Source organism: Hibiscus syriacus, unplaced genomic scaffold (assembly GCF_006381635.1).
Source record: "Hibiscus syriacus cultivar Baekdansim isolate YM2019G1 unplaced genomic scaffold, ASM638163v2 tig00110461_pilon, whole genome shotgun sequence".
NCBI classification, from domain to species: Eukaryota; Viridiplantae; Streptophyta; class Magnoliopsida; order Malvales; family Malvaceae; genus Hibiscus; species Hibiscus syriacus.
Genome location: NW_024062746.1, coordinates 878462 through 898320, shown reverse-complemented (window position 1 = coordinate 898320; position 19859 = coordinate 878462). Strand labels below are relative to the sequence as shown.

The following is a 19859-nucleotide window of genomic DNA, read 5'->3' as shown; positions in this document are numbered from 1 at the left end:
ATTTATAAAATTTTATTTTACTAATATGTTATTTTAATATATAATTTACATTAACAAAGATATTAAAATATTTTAATTAATATATCCAAATAAAATTAAATGGCCCCCTCAACAAATAATGTTGTGTTCCGCCACTCGTAAGTCTAACAACAGGGATTTTATGCATGCACAAATACTCGAACTCAAGATATTGCTTAAACAATATCAAACTACTTATAACTTAAACTAACTTTTGTTTTGTTGGTAAGAGTTTCTTTTTTAAATGTATAGTTTTTAATAAAATACTTTTTTTTTCTAAAAATGATATATTAGTAACACGTGCCATTTAACGGTTAAAATTAAAAATGTTACATTTCAGACACCTAAAGTATAATGTTGAAGACATTAAATATTTATTTTTAACGAAAAATTCTTTAAACATCAAAAATTAAATTTTAGTTCACTTTGAACATTTATTTTTACGCTGAGCCTTATTTGATTGCAAATCTTTAAATTCTCCTAGTAATTGATCAAACACGAGTAAACATTTAGGTTAGTTTTTGTGCTTAGAATTAAATATCTAATCTCATCCGATAATCTTAAGACCATAGTCGTAGGGGAGAGAGGGGGAGTTGGGTGGGACCATCATCCAAATAAAGCAAGAGAAAGAAACGTTCTGGCTCTACAAGGAGAAATAACCATGAAAATGCAGGCAATATCTCAAAGATTCCGATTTGTGGGGTCGGCCAACTTGGTTTGGCCTTGAACTGAACCCAACAGGGAAAATGAAAAATGATGTCCAGCTGTTCGGTTATTTTTAAGCAAAATGTGACCATCAGAGTCTTGCCACTCTACAAGTTGTATCGGCATCTTCTTTTTTTCTTCTAAATTTGTTTTCTTCTAATCGGCGGTTACGTCGACTGTACGATTAAAAAGTTCCATCAACAAGTACAGCCTTATCAAATTCCTTTATCAATGCTTCCTTTTTGTTTATACCCATACGCTAATCTATTTTTTTATATTATAATTTTTTTTTAATTTTGAGTTCTAGACAAATCGTGAAGGATTTTATAAAATGAGATTTAGAGTCGAACTTATGATAATTTTTTAATGCAGATATTATTTAATTATATTTAGTATATCTGTACCCTCACTTTTCACTCTCTTTTTTTTTTCTTGAAATTTTTGTTTGAAATTACGCAAGCATTATGCTAAAATTACCTGTTGTTTGCTCAAATATTTTATTATTTTCATTTTTTTAATCTTTTGATTCTTCATTTTAAACGTGAATCTATTCCAATTTTAGGGTTCATTTCAGTATCTTTACTTTCTTATTATAGTTTTAGAATTTTATTTTGAGGATTGAAATTTCCAATACACTTTATCTTATTTTTTTATCATGATTTTAGGGTTCATTACATCATCTTTACTTTTTCTTTCGAAGGCAAGAACGATCCTCCTTTGTTCAGATTTGTGCCTTTTTTGCTGTTATTTATTTTCCCTATTTGTTCGGGTTGGATTAAAAAAATACAAGTTTTCACGTTAAAATTCATGGTGAATTTGGGACAGATGAAACACCCCTAAAATCAAAGACAGATGAAAACCGATAAAATGCATTGATTTTTAGTTCGAAATCTAAACACCCCCCTCCCCCCAAAAAAAATCAAACCATATTCATTCCTACTTATGACTCCAATCACAGTCTGCTTTGTTTTAATAACCGGTAAAGGTTGAATCAATTCCTAGTGGTTCACAAATGCAGCTGCAGTAATGGAAGTCAATCATTGATGTCATGATGAATGTTAAAGAACGTCGGCCACTCCATGAACCTTGCGTTTTCCTTATTATTTCACATATCTAACCTTTCCTTTGTTCAGCTAAAGCAGGGCCTGGAACTGTCGACTGATCCATGGCTAAATATGGTGCGATATTGATGGTTCCAACGACCCTGATCGCAGAAGACATTGGATTGCTAATATCCCTTTCACAACAGTTGGCAATCTGACATACCAACTGTTGCACTTTAACCATAATGGTCTTATGATTTTTCAACTTTCACGTGATCCTTTTACAGTCGACTTTCAGTAGCAATTTTGATTTCCAGTTCACAGTGATTGCTTGCTTTGCTCGTCTTCTTTTTCTTCTCAGAAACTCCAAATATACATTGCCTCTAGCATTTTTCACTTAGCAAATGATTGTCCTTTAGCAAACCTCTGCAACTTTACACTACTGGCTGCAGAAGCTAACCCATTTTTGAACTTTTGAATGAAAAAAATAAATACCACTTTCAACCATTAATTATTATCGCAAATGAATTTGGAGATGAGATCTAAACCAAACCACAGTGCGCGCGCAAGATGGCATCATGGAAATTGTTCGGTTGGTTTTATGTTTTTTTTTAAATAATAAATGAGTAGCTAGGAGCGAAACTAGATAATACTAGTTTTTACAGTATGGGGGGCCTTCTATGTCACGCCGAAGAAGCTGCTGAAAATAGGTAGGTGGGGAGTCATGATGCACCATATCATAGAGTGACGGGGAAGCCTGTTTTGCCGAAGTATCTGCAGGGAAATTAGCTTCCCGATTAATCCATTTGAATTCTAGGTCCCAACATCTTTGTTGTAGCATTGAAATGGTTCTGACCAGTGGAAAAGGACTGGTTGAGGCAGCAGGGTTGTTAATGGCTGATATAGCGTTCGAGCAGTCGGACTGAATCTGCACCAATTCGAAAAAATAATGCCAAGCAGGACAGAGGCCATCGCAGATAGCCCAGAGCTCCTCTTGAAGGATATCAGAAGCGCCGATACCTCAATTAAAACCGTGCATCCAAGTGCCAGAGTTTTTGCGAAAAAAGACCCCATTGGTGCATTTCCTGTAAGTGTGCAAACTGACCCGTCTACGTTGAGGGCAATTCATCGCGAAGGTGGCGGTGTCCATTGAATAGAAGTTAAGCTTCGGGGTTGGTGAATACCCTCACCACCTTTGATCCAGCAAGATTCATAATGTTTAGACCAGATTATACCATGATGAGCAACAGTCGAGGAGGCATGGTGAACATTTGAGAAAATTTGGTCATATAATATATGTAGACACTCGTTTTTTTCTAGATCTTTTTTTTTATTAATTAATATTATTATTAAATTTGTTATTACATATTTGCAGGCCAACTTGTGTCCCAATTACAAGTCCAAATTACAAAAACCTGTGACACATTTACAAGTGATCAGGCCTGACCCGGACAAGCCCAACTCCAGGCATGCTCAATAACCCAAACAAAGATTAAGGTTTACCCTAATCATCAACGCTGCACCATCAGGATCGTCTAATCTGGATCCATCCAACGGTCCAGATCAATGGCCAATTAGGGTTTTAAACCCTAAATTAAAGCTCAGCCAGCTGCGCCGCCAGAGACTTTCCTACTCCCTCTGACGCGTGAGCCAGCCGCTCAAGCCAAACCTTGCCGACAGCCTCTCGTCAAGCCACCATTCCATCAGCAACAGTGATCGGTTTCTGCCAAACAACAACCAACAGTGAGCAAACATCACCATATCAGTCAAGCAAATCAAATAGAAAACCCAATTAAAAAATCAAATAAAATCATGCAAGTACACAAGAAATCCCGAGGAATCAGAGGGGTCTATCTATCACTCAAATCCATCACCAAATCAAGAAAGAAGATATCAACATAAAACCATTGGGGAGAACACAGCAGGGGGAGGTTCGGGTTTTGGGAACAAAAACAGGAAAAGAATAGAGAGGGATTCGGGGTTTTTTAAAAAGGGGAGAGATAAACATTTTTTTTTGGGTAAACCATTTGAAAGAAAACAGAAAAATCAGAAATAAAAGAAGAGAGGTCTTACCCCAGTCGAGCGCCGATGAAAATTGAGTCGCCGGAGATGGAGAAATCGAAAGATTTCTCCTCGGATCCACCACGTTTGAGTCATTATTAGGCTAAATTGAGGCCAGATCCTTGCTCAGGGCCTGGAGACGCTTCAAATAGCGTCATCCTCTTTACCTCTGGCACCGGCGGCCGCAGGTCAGTGGCGGCCGACACGGCTGAGCACCACTGTGTTCTAGGCTTCATTTGAAGCTGCCATAATTTTCTCTCCCCCCTCTCTCTTTCTCTCTCGCATGCAAAAGAAAAAATGAGGGAAATGAGTGAGAATTAAGCCCATTTGGGGCTTATATACAGCGAGCAAAACGACAACGTTTTGGAGGAGAGCTTTCTGTGTGTTTTCAACTTGTGGGGTAACTATGATTTAGGTCCATGATCATTTGTAAAACTCACATTTTAGCCATGAATGAAACTTTTATGAATTTTTATTTCGGGCATATACTTTTATTTGTTTATATTTAAGTCCAGATTTCTTATATTTTATCATTTTCGTGAATGTTTGAATTTGGACATTAAATTTTTAAATATTTTATTTTAGTCACTTATTACATGTGTTGTTTATTTTTGTTGATATTTGAATTCAGCCACTTAATTTGCTAATATGCTATTTTAGTCACTGCTTGGTATGATTTAATTATTGTTTAGTCCTCAATGTTTCTAGTCATTTTATTTTAGTCCTAAGCTTTATTTATGGGTTATTTTTGTTTCTAGTGCCTGTAAATGTTTAATATTTTATTTTGGCTATGTTTATTTATTTATTTACTTTTTAATCTTTTATGTGTTTGTTTATTTCATTTTGGTCCTTAGTTGTAGTTAATGGGTTATTTTTGTTTCCAATTCCTACATTATTTAATATTTTTAATCTTGACTCTGGTTTGTTGTATTTAATGTTTTAATCCTTTAGCTTTTTTTTGCTATTTTGGTCATTTACTTTTCTATATTTACTGTTCAACCTTTTAAATTTATATTAATTATATTTTAATAACTTACATGCTTATTTTGATATTTTATTTTTTTTTGTAATGTTTGTGGTTTTTATTTTAGTCCCTAGTTACTTGTAGGTTATTTTCATTCTCAGTCCTTGTGATTTATTATTTTCGATGAGATTGATTGGTGTTGTAATCATATTTTAGTTCTTTATATTTCTATTATTATTATTATTATTCTAGCCCCCATGTATGAATATTTTACAATATATGTATCATATTAAATAAATATTATCCATGATTATTGTATAAATGTATGTTGTGTTTTTTTATTTTATTTCATTTGTATGTTGTTTTTATAATATTTTATTTCATTTTTATTTAATATTTATTTCCCTTATGTTTCTTCATCTAGCATATGGTATCCGAATAATTTCAAGAACGCGAATTTGTAGAACGGGCGTGGAAAGTACTACTTGATCGAAGTGGTACAATCTAATACGACATTTGAACAAATACAAGCTTTAAAATAAATCCATTTTCTTTTACTAATTAATTTATTGTAATAATGCAACGTGTGTTGTTTTAATTCACATTTTATTTCATTGTATGCGAATGTAAATTGTCGATTTTCATTTATAGTCGATTCAAATATTTATCAATGAGGGAATATTCTTTTATTGACAAGAAATAGTCGAGTTAGTTTTCCCGATGGAGGATTACTAATTTCGATATTTCTTTTCGAGTTAAAGAATTTTCTGTAATTAATTTATTCGAAGTAAATTAATTAAAATTTAATAAATGGATCACATTTTAATTATCGATGCGATTTATAGTTTTCACCATCACGACGATATGTAAGCGACACAGTACCAATTTTTGGGCATTGTGGGGGTGTTAGTCCTTCCCCACGCGTAATCGACTCCCGAACCCATTTTAATCAAATCTTTGTAAACGCAGACCGGGTTTTTATTTTAAAAACAATTTTTCTTAAAATTGTTTTTAAAAGACGTTTTTAGGTATTCAACCTACCTAACCCAAAGGTCGATGGCGACTCTCATTCGATTTAATCCCAATTAATCCAAAATCACCCATTTTCCAAAATAAAAGTCATAATCGTTTTTAAAAATAATACATAATTGTTCTACCTAAAAATGGTTATGACAGCTTGGCTACTCCGCTGGAGACTTTTTTAGAGAGTCAGACTGTAAGTCGCTTACACATTGTCGTCTTGATGAAAATTATGAGTTCGAGTCGTTAGTTAACTTATGATTCGTTTATTGAAGTTTTTTATTGCTTCATTTTAACTGTCATACTAACATTTGATTTTATTTCCTTTCAGATCGATCCAAGTTTGAGTTGAGTTTTTTTATTTTTCCTTTTGAGTCAAAGGTAGGTACGTTCCTGCTCACACACATCATGTACATTTGCAGAGCATAAGCTCTAGACACGAGCTTCGTTCTAAATTAGTCGGGGTGAATGCTTTACTCTCGTAAGAATTTATTCTTCGTATGAGTCTTAGCAAATAACCCATGGGATACACACCTTATACCTTCGTAGGGATTTATTCCTCGTATGGGTATAAGGAAGTGAATCCCCTCGAATTGAACTCGTTCCGTTCAAAACCTGTAACGGGTGAGGATCGAGGGTCTGACAACCCAAGGGGGCACCGACATCAAGGACAATTCGAGTACCCTGTTCCTGCTAGAGCCAAAACCATGCATATAGTGAGCTGTAGAACGGTCACTCTAGGTATAGTCATACCGAACCTCTGTCCGTCAGTAGGTACCCAAACTAAGTGTACACAAAGGAGGAGCGTTTTTAAACTCTTATCTTTTGCTTTAAGTTCGTAGAATTTATTTTCTTTTCGAATAAAAGCATGCGAACTAAATACCATGCAGTTAGGACCAATTTTTTGGAAATAGATCATTATGGGTAGAAAGCATGTCCGGGTAGGATTGTTATCTATTGAAAGCATGTTCGGGTAGATATCATGACGGGGTAGGTGTTATATTCATCTTTGAATAACATTTTTATCCGTATCAATTATTTTACATGTACTAACTCATTTTTCTATTTCGTTTTTGCACACTAACTTATTTATTTTGTTTGTCATTTTTCATCATTCTTTGCATTGCATTGCATCGTCATGATATAATGCGAAAATATTGATCCGCAAGGGGATATCCATGAGAAATTCTTCACAAGAAGAAATAAAAGTTTTCAATCAAGCAGTCGCATACACAGACATGCACCGAGGTCTAAAAAGAAGTCCAGAGTACAGGAATGAGATTTATTCGAAGATCGTGCATCATTCGAGATCGATATGATGATCCACTGATTCGAGAAGTAATCCAGCAGTGGAGCCTTATCTACAATCATGTCACCGCTAGTCATCAAAGATCGACGCACTAACTTCAGCACCGCAGGGGCATCAACCGAGATAAGTTACAAAACACTTGAGAGGCATCATTTTCAAGGATGAAGATCCAAGACAAAGCAGTGATCCACTTCAGACTCAACATCTAAGCGAAGGTATGTCTGCAAAGTGGACTATCTTATAATATGAAGACTTTTATCTCTGGTGAAAATTATTCTATGATATTCATCGTTGGGATCAACTTTTTGCATTTGCATCATTGCAATCTGCATAACATTCATTTAAGTGTTTTACACGCATTAATCATATCTTGTGGGAAATTTTGAGGAAGCGCTTTTAACTGTGCAACTGCATTCATACAGTACTGAGAATGGATGCAAAATTTGAGCAACTGAAGAAAGAGTTAGAAGAGAGTTTACAAAAGATGCAAGCAGAGTGAGAGGTTAAAATGGAGCAAATGCAAAAGACCACCAAGGATCGTATCTTGCAAAACCAAAAGACTTAGTTGGCCAAATGGTAACAAAAATGACTGGGCTCAATCAAGAAAGATGCAAAGAGAAGATTTCATTGACCCGTGAAACAGTTGAATGTGTGAAGGCACAGGCTAGTTCACAACCACTTATCTTGCCCAACACGATTCTTAGTCACCAAGCGACGAGAAGAACTAAGAATGAGATCCCGTAGAATTTGAAACAGTGGTGTAGAGAGACATTCCAGGGAATGAGAGGACAAAGCTCTCACAACAGGATGGATGCAACAGAACTAGTGCTAGTTCATGACCTGGTGCTTCCGCCAAAATTCAAGATGCTCGACTTTGAGAAGTACGATGGAACCAGTTGCCCTAATGTCCATTTCACTATGTTTATTCGAAGGATGACTGGATACACAAAAAATGATCGGATGTTGATCCACTGCTTCCAAAACAGTCTGACTGGACCTGCTTCTAGGTGGTATAACTAACTGAGTCGTTCTCAAGTCCGCTCTTGGAAAGATTTGGCTAATACCTTTATGAACCAATACAAGCACATGATTTATATGATCCCTGATCGAATAACGCTACAGAATATGAAGATGAAGAATGGTGAGAACTTCCGACAATATGTTCAACGATGGAGGGATGTCGCATCTCAAGTACATCCACCAATGACTGAAAGAGAGTTCATCACTCTATTCATTGATACGTTGAAGTCTCCGTATATCGACTACATGATAGGAGCTACCACCAAGAGTTTCTCTAACATCGTCATATGTGGAGAAATGATCGAAAGAGCAATCAAGAATGGCCAAATAGGAGACACTAGCAGTACTGACAGTGAGAAAGGAGCTGAGATCAGCATAGCGATAACTTATCTAGCTAATCTGGGGACCCAACCTCATAAGGTATTTCGTCACATCAATCCAATTTCGATGACATATGAGGAATTGTTCCCAACGCTAGTTGAGAAGAATCTTATGACTCCAGTTCAATCCAAACTAAGAGAGGCCTCATATCCTAAAGACCATGATATAAACGCCATATGCAACTATCACATTGGAAGCTCAGAATCGAAGCTGGGGCAAGAGAAACTAATTTTTTGGGGCAAAATTTGAAAGGGCAAGGAAAACAAATGGTCCCAGGTCAAGGTTTGCAAGAATACACCATGGTGGAAATCAAGACGAATTGAATCAATGATAGAGTGAAGACTACTCTCGCAGCCATTCTCCTTACAGATTGAGACAAACATGCATCAATACATACATATATACATCAACGCATACATACATGTCACATGAGTTTGCATCTTTGCATCAAACATTTATCATCATGTACATTAAAGACATTTTTCTCCTCACTTGAGGACAAATTCAATAAAAATATCAAATAAATTTCATTTTGAAATCCATCATAACATCCAAGATAGTCAGTGAAAAATGCATCATTTTGATCTCTCAGGAAATCAAAGCTCGGAAATGACCAGATATCTCAAACTTGAAGAAGCAATGATTTGACTTCCGGAAGTCAATATTCAAGACATTTCCTCAACATGCAGGAACAAGAAGGCTTTCTATCACATTTGAGAAACAAAATTCTTTCTCGTTTGAGACATTTTTCCTTTGAGAATACAAATTTAGAATTTGTTTCACATTAAACAAAGTTGATCTCATTTGAGATCGCTTTCTTAAAAAACAAACTTCGTCTTGCTTGAGACATTTTTTCCTTTGATATACAAATTTTGAATTTGATTCACTTGAAACAAAAATTAATCTCACTTGAGATTGTTTTTATTCAAAACAAATTTCTTCTCATTTGAAGCATTTTTCCTTTGAGAATACAAATTTTGAATTTGTTTCACATTAAACAAAGTTGATCTCACTTGATATCAATTTCTCTAAAAACAATTTTTGTCTCGTTTGAGACAATTTCTCTGAAAATAAATGTTGTCTCACTTGAGACAATTTTCCAAATTATGAATTTGTTTCACTAGAAACAAACATCATCTTTGAGTCATTTCTTTTGAAACAAAGGATCTTTGAGTCTATTTCTTTTTAAACAAAACTTTGTCTCTCTTGAGACAAATTTTCTTGAAAAATCTTTGAGTCTGTTTCACTTAAAACAAAATGAAAAAATCTTTGAGTATTTTCTTTAATAAAAATTTTTGTCTCTTTTGAGAAAGTTTCTTTTGAAAAAATCTTTGAGTATGTTTTTTTGGAAACAAAATTTTGTCTCTTTTAAGACAGTTCCTTTTGAAGAAAAATCTTTAAGTTTGTTTTTATGAATACAAAGGTTTGTCTCTTTTAAGACAATTTCTCTTAAAACAAACATCTTTGAAATTGTTTCCCTTGAAACAAAACCTATCTTTGAGTTTGTTTCTCTTGAAACAAAAGTCTGTGAGTTGTTTCTTTTGAAATAAAAATCTTTGAGTTGTTTCTTTTGAAAAAAATCTTTGAGTCTGTTTCTTTTGAATCAAAGTTTTGTTTCTCTTAAGACAATTTCGTGAAAAAATCTTTGAGTCATTTATTTTGAAACCAAAATCTTTGAGTTTGTTTCTTTTGAAACAAAGTTTTGTCTATCTTGAGACAGTTTTTCTTGAGAAAAATCTTTGAGATTCCGTCTCTTAACAAAATCATATGTGATACTATTTCTTTAAAAACAAATTTTGTCTCTTGAGACAATTTTTTAAATGAAAAAACCAACCTTTGAGATTGTTTCTTTTGAGAAAAATCCTTGAGTCTGTTTCTTTGGAAACAAAATTTACAATCTTTGAGTATGTTTCCTTTGAAACATCATCTTTGAGTCGATTTCTTTTGAAATTATTATCCCTAAAGATGGCCAGAACTCTTCATCACGTATGAGTCGTGTCATCTCCTGACCAGATCTCTTCATCACGTAGGAGCCGCGTCACCCTAGATAACCAGACGTTCTCATCACATAGGAACCGTGTTATTGCCCTTCCTAAAGATGGCCAGAACTCTTCATCACGTATGAGCCGTGTCGTCCCCCGACCAGATCTCCTCATCGCGTAGGAGCCGTGTCACCCCTAGATAACCAGTCGTCCTCATCGAGTAGGAACCGAGTTATCACCTTTCCTAAAGATGGCCAAGAACTCTTCATCACGTATGAGCAGTGTCATCCCTCGACCAGATTTCCTCATCACGTACGAACCGTGTCACCCTTAGATGACCCGAACTCTTCATCACGTATGAGCAATGTCGTCCCCAACAACCAACATTATCCAATTTCTAAGCTTGAAAGGAAGAGAACCAGACAAAAACGTGTTATCTTATCGTCTTTGCCCTATTTTTGTTAACACAAAAATGTGCAAAGAGGGGCAGCTGTAGACACTCGTTTTTGTTTGGGTCTTTATTATTATTATTATTATTAATTAATTAATATTATTATTAAATTTGTTATTACATATTTGCAAGCCAACCTGTGTCCCAATTACAAGCCCAAATTACAAAAACATGTGGCACATTTACAAGTGATCAGGCCTGACCCGAACAAGCCCAATTCCAGGCATGCTCTGTAACCCAAACAAAGATTAGGGTTTACCCTAATCATCAACGTCGCACCATCAGGATCGTCTGATCTGGATCCATCTAACGGTCCAGATCAATGGCCAATTAGGGTTTTAAACCCTAAACTAAAGCTCAGCCAGCTACGCCGCCAGAGACTTTCCTACTCCCTCCGACGCGTGAGCCAGCCGCTCAAGCCAAACCTTGCCGACAGCCTCTCGTCAAGCCACCATTCCATCAGGAACAGTGATCGATTTCTGCCAAACAGCAACCAACAGTGAGCAAACATCACCATATCAGTCAAGTAAATCAAATAGAAAACCCAATTAAAAAATCAAATAAAATCATGCAAGTACACAAGAAATCCTGAGGAATCAGAGGGGTCTATCTGTCACTCAAATCCATCACCAAATCAAGAAAGAAGATATCAACATAAAACCATTGGGGATAACACAGCAGGGGGAGGTTCAGGTTTTGGGAACAAAAATAGAAAAAGAATAGAGAGAGATTCAGGGTTTTTAAAAAAGGGGAGAGATAAACATTTTTTTGGGGTAAACCATTTGAAAGAAAATAGAAAAATCAGAAATAAAAGAAGAGAGGTCTTACCCCAGTCGAGCGCCGATGAAATTTGAGTCGCCGGAGATGGAGAAATCGAAAGGTTTCTCCTCAGATCCACCACGTTTGAGTCATTATTAGGCTAAATGGAGGCCAGATCCTTGCTCAGGGCCTGGAGACACTTCGAATAGCGTCATCCTCTCTACCTCCGGCGCCGGCGGCCGCCGGTCAGTGGCAGCCGACACGGCTGAGCACCACCGTGTTCTGGGCTTCATTTGAAGCTGCCATAATTTTCTCTCCCCCCTCTATCTTTCTCTCTCGCAGGCAAAAGAAAAAAATGAGGGAAATGGGTGAGAATTAAGCCCGTTTGGGGCTTATATACAACGAGCAAAACGACAGCGTTTTGAAGGAGAGCTTTCTGCGTGTTTTTAACTTGTGGGGTAACTATGATTGAGGTCCCTGATCATTTGTAAAACTCACATTTTAGCCATGAATGAAACTTTGTGAATTTTTATTTCGGGCATATACTTTTATTTGTTTATATTTAAGTCCAGATTTCTTATATTTTATCATTTTCGTGAATGTTTGAATTTGGACATTAAATTTTTAAATATTTTATTTTAGTCACTTATTATATGTGTTGTTTATTTTTGTTGATATTCGAATTCAGCCACTTACGTGAATGTATGAATTTGGACATTAAAATTTTAAATATTTTATTTTAGTCACTTATTACATGTGTTGTTTATTTTTGTTGATATTCGAATTCATCCACTTAATTTGCTAATATGCTATTTTAGTCACTGCTTGGTATGATTTAATTATTGTTTAGTCCTCAATGTTTCTAGTCATTTTATTTTAGTCATAAGCTTTATTTATGGGTTATTTTTGTTTCTAGTGCCTGTAAATGTTTAATATTTTATTTTGGCTATGTTTTTTTATTTATTTACTTTTTAATCTTTTATGTGTTTGTTTATTTCATTTTGGTCCTTAGTTGTAGTTAATGGGTATTTTTGTTTCCAGTTCCTACATTATTTAATATTTTTAATCTTGACTCTGGTTTGTTGTATTTAATGTTTTAATCCTTTAGCTTTTTGTTTTTGCTATTTTGGTCATTTACTTTTCTATATTTACTATTCAGCCTTTTAAATTTATATTAATTATATTTTAATAACTTACATGCTTATTTTTGATATTTTATTTTTGTTTGTAATGTTTGTGGTTTTTATTTTAGTCCCTAGTTACTTGTAGGTTATTTGCATTCTCAGTCCTTGTGATTTATTATTTTCTATGAGATTGGTTGGTGTTGTAATCATATTTTAGTTCTTTATGTTTCTATTATTATTATTATTCTAGCCCCCATGTATGAATATTTTACAATATATGTATCATATTAAATAAATATTATCCATGATTATTGTATAAATGTATGTTGTGTTTTTTTATTTTATTTCATTTGTATGTTGTTTTTATTATATTTTATTTCATTTTTATTTCATATTTATTTCCCTTATGTTTCTTCATCTAGCATATGGTATCCGAATAATTTCAAGAACGCGAATTTGTAGAACGGGCGTGGAAAGTACTACTTGATCGAAGTGGTACAATCTAATACGACATTTGAACAAATACAAGCTTTAAAATAAATCCATTTTCTTTTACTAATTAATTTATTGTAATAATGCAACGTGTGTTGTTTTAATTCACATTTTATTTCATTGTATGCGAATGTAAATTGTCGATTTTCATTTATAGTCGATTCAAATATTTATCAATGAGGGAATATTCTTTTATTGACAAGAAATAGTCGAGTTAGTTTTCCCGATGGAGGATTACTAATTTCGATATTTCTTTTCGAGTTAAAGAATTTTCTGTAATTAATTTATTCGAAATAAATTAATTAAATTTAAATAAATTGATCACATTTTAATTATCGATGCGATTTATAGTTTTCACCATCACGACGATATGTAAGCGACACAGTACCAATTTTTGGGCGTTGTGGGGGTGTTAGTTATTCCCCACGCGTAATCGACTCTCGAACCCATTTTAATCAAATCTTTATAAATGCAGACCGGGTTTTTATTTTAAAAACGATTTTTCTTAAAATTATTTTTAAAATACGTTTTTAGGTATTCAACCTACCTAACCCAAAGGTCGATGGCGACTCTCATTCGATTTAATCCCATTTAATCCAAAATCACCCATTTTCCAAAATAAAAGTCATAATCGTTTTTAAAAATTATACATAATTGTTCTACCTAAAAATGGTTATGACACTTGTGTACCAGCAGAAAGAAGCGAAGGAAATGTTCCGGTTTGCATCAGTTGCTGGGCAGTGTTTCACCAAATGAATATTATTCAAGATCCAGTTTGTGTGATCCAAGTTGAAGAAATAGGGGAAGAGCCATATCGGTAGGACCTACTGCCAAATATCTCTAGCAAAACAACAGTCTCGGAGAGTGTGAAGAACGGATTCATTAGCGGCACCACAAAGAGTGCAAGTAGCAGAATTGGATAAAGAGCGACGATGACGCTCAGAATTGGTCAAGAGTTTCTATTGGAAGGCAAGCCACATAAAAGTTCAAACTCTTTGGGGAACAGGTAACTGCCAGATTACCTTCCAGTGGGAAGAATAGGGGTCCCAATTAGCTTCCATAAGCCTGTCATAAGCGTTACCAATAGTGAAGGTATCATTCTAACGCAACTTACAGGAGTCCGTCGTATCACCCATAACGGGGCAACGGATGCTAGCAATGTGAGTGAGGACATTTCCAATGAACAAAGTAGAGATCAAAGACAAATTCCAAGAACTAGTGTCGGTCATTAGATCTTTAAAGTGCGGGCAAGTCTCCGGTGTTAAAGATCAATGGCAAAGTTGCGTAAAGTATCCTCAAGTCTCCATATCATCCCGAAGCCTAACTGATGAACCATCACCAATGGACCAGATCATATTTGTCTGAAAATCATCCCAATTATTAGAAAGAGAGAGCGCCAAAAGGAGGAGCAAGCGGTTGGTTTTATGTGGATTTATAACCACAATGCATTGGCTGATTGGTTGGTTTTTCACTGGCCGATCGGTCTAACCATTGTTTATGCGACACCTTTTTAAGTGACTTGTAACCGACGTCGTTTTCTATTTTCGAAAAAGAAAAATGAATATTGGCGGCGGCGGCGGCTTAAATTCTCTCTCTCTCTCTCTCTCTCTCTCTCTGTCTGAGAGGCCTAGCTGTAAATGGCCATAAGGCCCTTCAATTTCGCGACATTATCTCTTCGTCACCACCGTCTCCACCGCCCCTACCTCCCTCTCATATTCTCCTTTCTTCCCTCTCCTCCTCTTCCCCCCTTCCCTTCCTCCGCGGAATCTCCTCCAAAACCACATCCATCCCTCCCGTCTCTCAACAACAGACAAAGGGCGTTTGGTTAAAGGAGCTGAAAGAAGCCGAAACCCTGGCTCAGAAGATCGGAAAATCTATTAGGCGCCCTGGCGCTCCTTCGAAGTCTAGGGTTTACACCGATGTCAACGTTATTCGCCCAAAAGAATATTGGGACTACGAGACCCTCACTGTCCAATGGGGGTATTATCCTCCCTATATCCTCTATTTCATGTGTTTTTATTTTGTTTGGTTTTAGTAGTTTTAAATGTTATTATGTACTGCTGTTTGATGTTTTTGAATATGACACCTAGGGTTTTTATTCTAATTCACTTAATCTTGGCTGGAAAGTTAAACCAAGTCTGTTGGCCGTAAAATGTTAAACTTTTGGTTAATTGATTGATTTGAATACTGCTTAGCAGTGAACAGGATGATTATGAGGTGGTGCGGAAAGTTGGGAGAGGGAAATATAGTGAGGTTTTTGAGGGGGTTCACTGCAACGATAACGATAAATGCATTATCAAGATTCTCAAACCAGTTAAAAAGAAGAAGGTCCGTCCTCTGTGGCACAGTACTGAGTACTGCCGTTGATATTAGTTGTGTTTGTGTAACATGTTTTGATAAAATGACTAACTGGAATGCAGATTAAGAGGGAGATTAAAATACTGCAGAATCTTTGTGGAGGGCCAAATATTGTGAAGTTGCTGGATATAGTTAGGGATCCACAATCGAAGACTCCAAGTCTTATATTTGAATATGTGAATAATACTGATTTTAAAGTGCTTTATCCGATACTGTCTGATTATGATATTCAGTATTATATTTATGAACTACTGAAGGCAAGTAAATCATTTACTTCTTGATTTATTATTTGCACACGCCTTGACATTGAAATAGAAGTTGAAATGAGATGCATTTTTAGGCTTAGAAGCTGAAAAGCATGTTTCCATTCGTCTTGAATCTCTTCTTGCAATGAAAGTTTGAGTTCAAACCTAGGTAATTAGGTTAGCAGTCATGCTGGTGGCTTAGAAATGATTTTCTTTTTGGAATCAAGCTTCTCGTTCAAAGAAAGAGAAGTTTGTTTCTTTTGTTTAAACTTTAAGCTAGATATGTACCTATCGGTCTTCTTTTCTGGGTCATCAAATGCTTTAATTCTTGTTTAGATGAAAAAGCAAGACGGTGTTGTAAATGTTGTGGAAGTTAGAGGCCACCTCATTCTTACCTTGGATAATACATGCTTTTGGAGCTGACTTATCAGGTTTACCATATATTCATAAGTCAATGTTGATTTGGGGTAATCACTGGCTCCAGTTTTGAAGAAACACTTTGATGTTGTTTCTTGGATATCTGTGCTTATGATGTGAATTTTGATCTTTATTTCTCTTTTCCTCACAAAGAAGAAAGATGGTTCAATCATTAAGTATTGAGTCTTTATTTTTAGGCATTGGATTATTGCCACTCGCAAGGTATTATGCACAGAGATGTGAAGCCACATAATGTGATGATTGATCATGAGCAGCAGAAACTTCGGCTTATTGACTGGGGACTTGCAGAGTTCTATCATCCAGGGAAAGAATATAATGTTCGTGTTGCTTCGAGGTCTGTTTCCCTTTTTGGCATTTTTCCTTTAATCTTCTCAATTGTTAAAATGCCCTTATTTCTTTTTCTTATTCTTCTTATGGTCAGTTTTATTTACATCCTTCCGATCGCACTAATTTACTCATCTTAAATATTGCATAACCTGTACATGCTTATTTATCACAACATTTTTTCAAGATGGCAATCAAAGTTGATTTAGATAAATTACAGTAGTTGGTGCTTTGCCAGTGTTATTTATTCAAGTTTTGTCCCACAATTGACTAAGATGATAAAAGGAATAAAGGATTGGCTTGTTGATTCATATTTAAAATTCATTAAATTTGATTCGGAAACCTAAGGCTACGATAGACATGGAGGAGGTTAAGAATAATAGAAGTGGCTTAACCCTGGTGATTGTTATGTACTTCAAACTTCAAAAAATAGAGTTGAATAAGCGATGGATATGGTGCCTAGAAGCAAGCATGAAATATGCATTACTTAATGCATTTTGCTCTTGGTTTGAGGGGGAAAATAATTTGATGTTTTTCGTGATTCAATGTAACTCTGAAAATTATAAAACTACAGTAAGTTTGAAGATGAAAGATAGGTAACATTCAATATGCATGGAAAACGGAAGTTCAAATGGAGGGGAGATGGGAGTGATGTCCACTTAGGAGCAGTAGAGACTTGAGTGCATTATATATATATATATAGGGAAAGACTTGTTAAATTCTGACATGTTAGTTCAAGGGTATTGGTTTAGAGGATTTTGTTAACAAGTGCCCCAAGGGTACTCATTGAGGTTACCATATGTAGTACTATCTTCGTCTATTTGATTGAAACTGATGAATAAAGTACAAAACTCTATTCAATATTAGAAGAGGCACTTTCTAGTGCACTTCCTATTTGTTGCATGTTATTTTCAATTTGTATTACTAGATTTCTGAATATTTATCAGCTTGGGCATCTTCAGAATTCTGTTTTTTCAGTTTCAAAATTCATCCTCCATTGTAACATTTCCCCCCTTTTCTATCATTCTATTTCTGGTTTGCAGATATTTTAAAGGACCTGAGCTTCTTGTTGATTTGCAAGATTATGATTACTCTTTAGACTTGTGGAGTCTTGGCTGTATGTTTGCTGGAATGGTGAGTTACAGAGAGTAAGGTTTTATAGTGTACTTACCTTTGGAACTTCACATTCAAATTCTCCTCGTGTACATTTGTGGTGTGATGCAAGTAGACTTGTAAATGTCTTTAGGAAAGGCTGATCATCTTGAAGTCTTGGCTCAAATGTCTTCTGCTATATTACCAATATATAGTTAAATGTTAATAGAAATCAGGCAAATGGACTTATTTCTGTCAGGACACTTTGAATATGTTCAAAATATTTGTATCCTACATTTTATGGGGTAGAATTTTGCCGTTGAAAGAGCGTATCTTGATCTGCTTGCATATTCATCCGTTGGCTGTGCTAACTTTTAAGGGTTGTGCTAAACAGATATTCAGAAAGGAGCCATTCTTCTACGGGCATGATAATTATGATCAACTGGTCAAGATAGCCAAGGTATTTGAGTTGTTGATGTTTTAAGTAGGAGTGAACTTACAGAATCGTGTGCCATTGTTTACGTCCTCATCATGTATGATATTATTTTTTTGTTGAGGCCTGTATAGTTGTTCTCTTCCTCTTATTGCAATATTTGTGCTGTTTTTGAAGAAATAAGATCCTTCTATATGGCATTAATGGAGGCCTGTGGAGTGTGGGAGAGTCCTTTCAGTGATTGTTAAAATTAAATTTATTGGGGATATATAAAAATAATCCCTATATTTCTTTAATACTTGTATTTGCTGCTATAGGTTCTTGGAACAGATGAATTGAATGCTTATCTGAACAAGTACCGCATAGAATTGGATCCCCATCCGGCTGCCCTTGTTGGGAGGTTGGTAGTATAATATTATTGTCATATTGATAATAGAGAAGTGCTATGATTTCCAGTTGAGAAGAGCTTTTCCCCTCTTTTCTTGATACAGGCATAGTCGTAAACCTTGGACAAAGTTTATTAATGCTGGCAATCAACATCTAGCTTTGCCTGAGGTAGTAGAACTAGTGATTTATTTGTACAAATGTAAGACTTCTCCCTGCAGTCCATGTTTAATGTCAAATGTATTTCTTGTAAGGCCATCGACTTCGTTGATAAGCTCCTTCGATATGATCATCAAGAAAGGCCAACTGCTAAAGAAGCAATGGTAAACTCCTTATGTCTATGAACCTATTGAAGAATACCCCTTTGATTTGTCAGACGCAACTTTCAGATATTTGTCTAGCTGTAGTCTATGAACTCGCTAAAAAAATATTATAACCTAATTGGATACATTTTTTTTAATTGGCATGCAGGCTCATCCTTATTTTAACCCAATTAGAAATGCGGAAAGAGGCAGAACTCGGACGTAGCAAATGCCAATTTCATGGTGATGGTGTTGAAGAGATGGACAAATCTTACTTTTGTGGTTTGGCTGGTTACTGAATTCCTGCCTTTGTAGCGTGACCGGAGATTTGATTATTTATGTCGTTTGTTTGAGAGCCAAAGGGAAAATTCAGTTTGTTTCCGACCTTTCATGTTTAATGCTATTATTGCCTGATAATCTGCGTGTTCAGATATGAGACAACAATTTGGTTGAACCGACCTTTTTTGTGCCTCGTCATGTGCGTTACTATGATTTCACCTTCATATTTTCAGTAGGTTTTCATGGGCTTCTTGGGTATAAGCTGGCTCTTTCCATTTCTTTTTGTAGGTAAGATATTATTTATTAAAAAAAACTAAATATATATATATTTATGAAACGAATATTAATTGTCTATTTATTTTGATGTCGAGTTTATTCTTAGTCCCTGAAACAAAGGGTTCAACCACTCTACTAACATATGACACCACTGTTGGCCTATGCATTCATTATACTTCATAATATTCCTTTGGTAATTTCAATTGTATCGCAATGTTTAAACCTATTTTTTGGGTATAAAAATATATAAAAAGGAAAAAGAAGATTTGATTGTGTTTGCTTTCTTTATAAAGCTGATTACGGGGAGAGTAATCATCATTTGTTATGGAGTCAAAATTGTATGTAAGACGTTAGAAATGGAAATAGCCGATGGATATGATGTCCTAGTCTCCCGGAAAC

At 35.3% G+C, this 19859-nt stretch overlaps 1 pseudogene; it reads left to right on the top strand.

The window, feature by feature from the left end:
* Positions 1-14937: 14937 nt before the first annotated feature.
* LOC120126637 lies at positions 14938-19442 on the top strand (annotated as a pseudogene).
* The last annotated feature ends 417 nt before the right edge of the window (positions 19443-19859 follow it).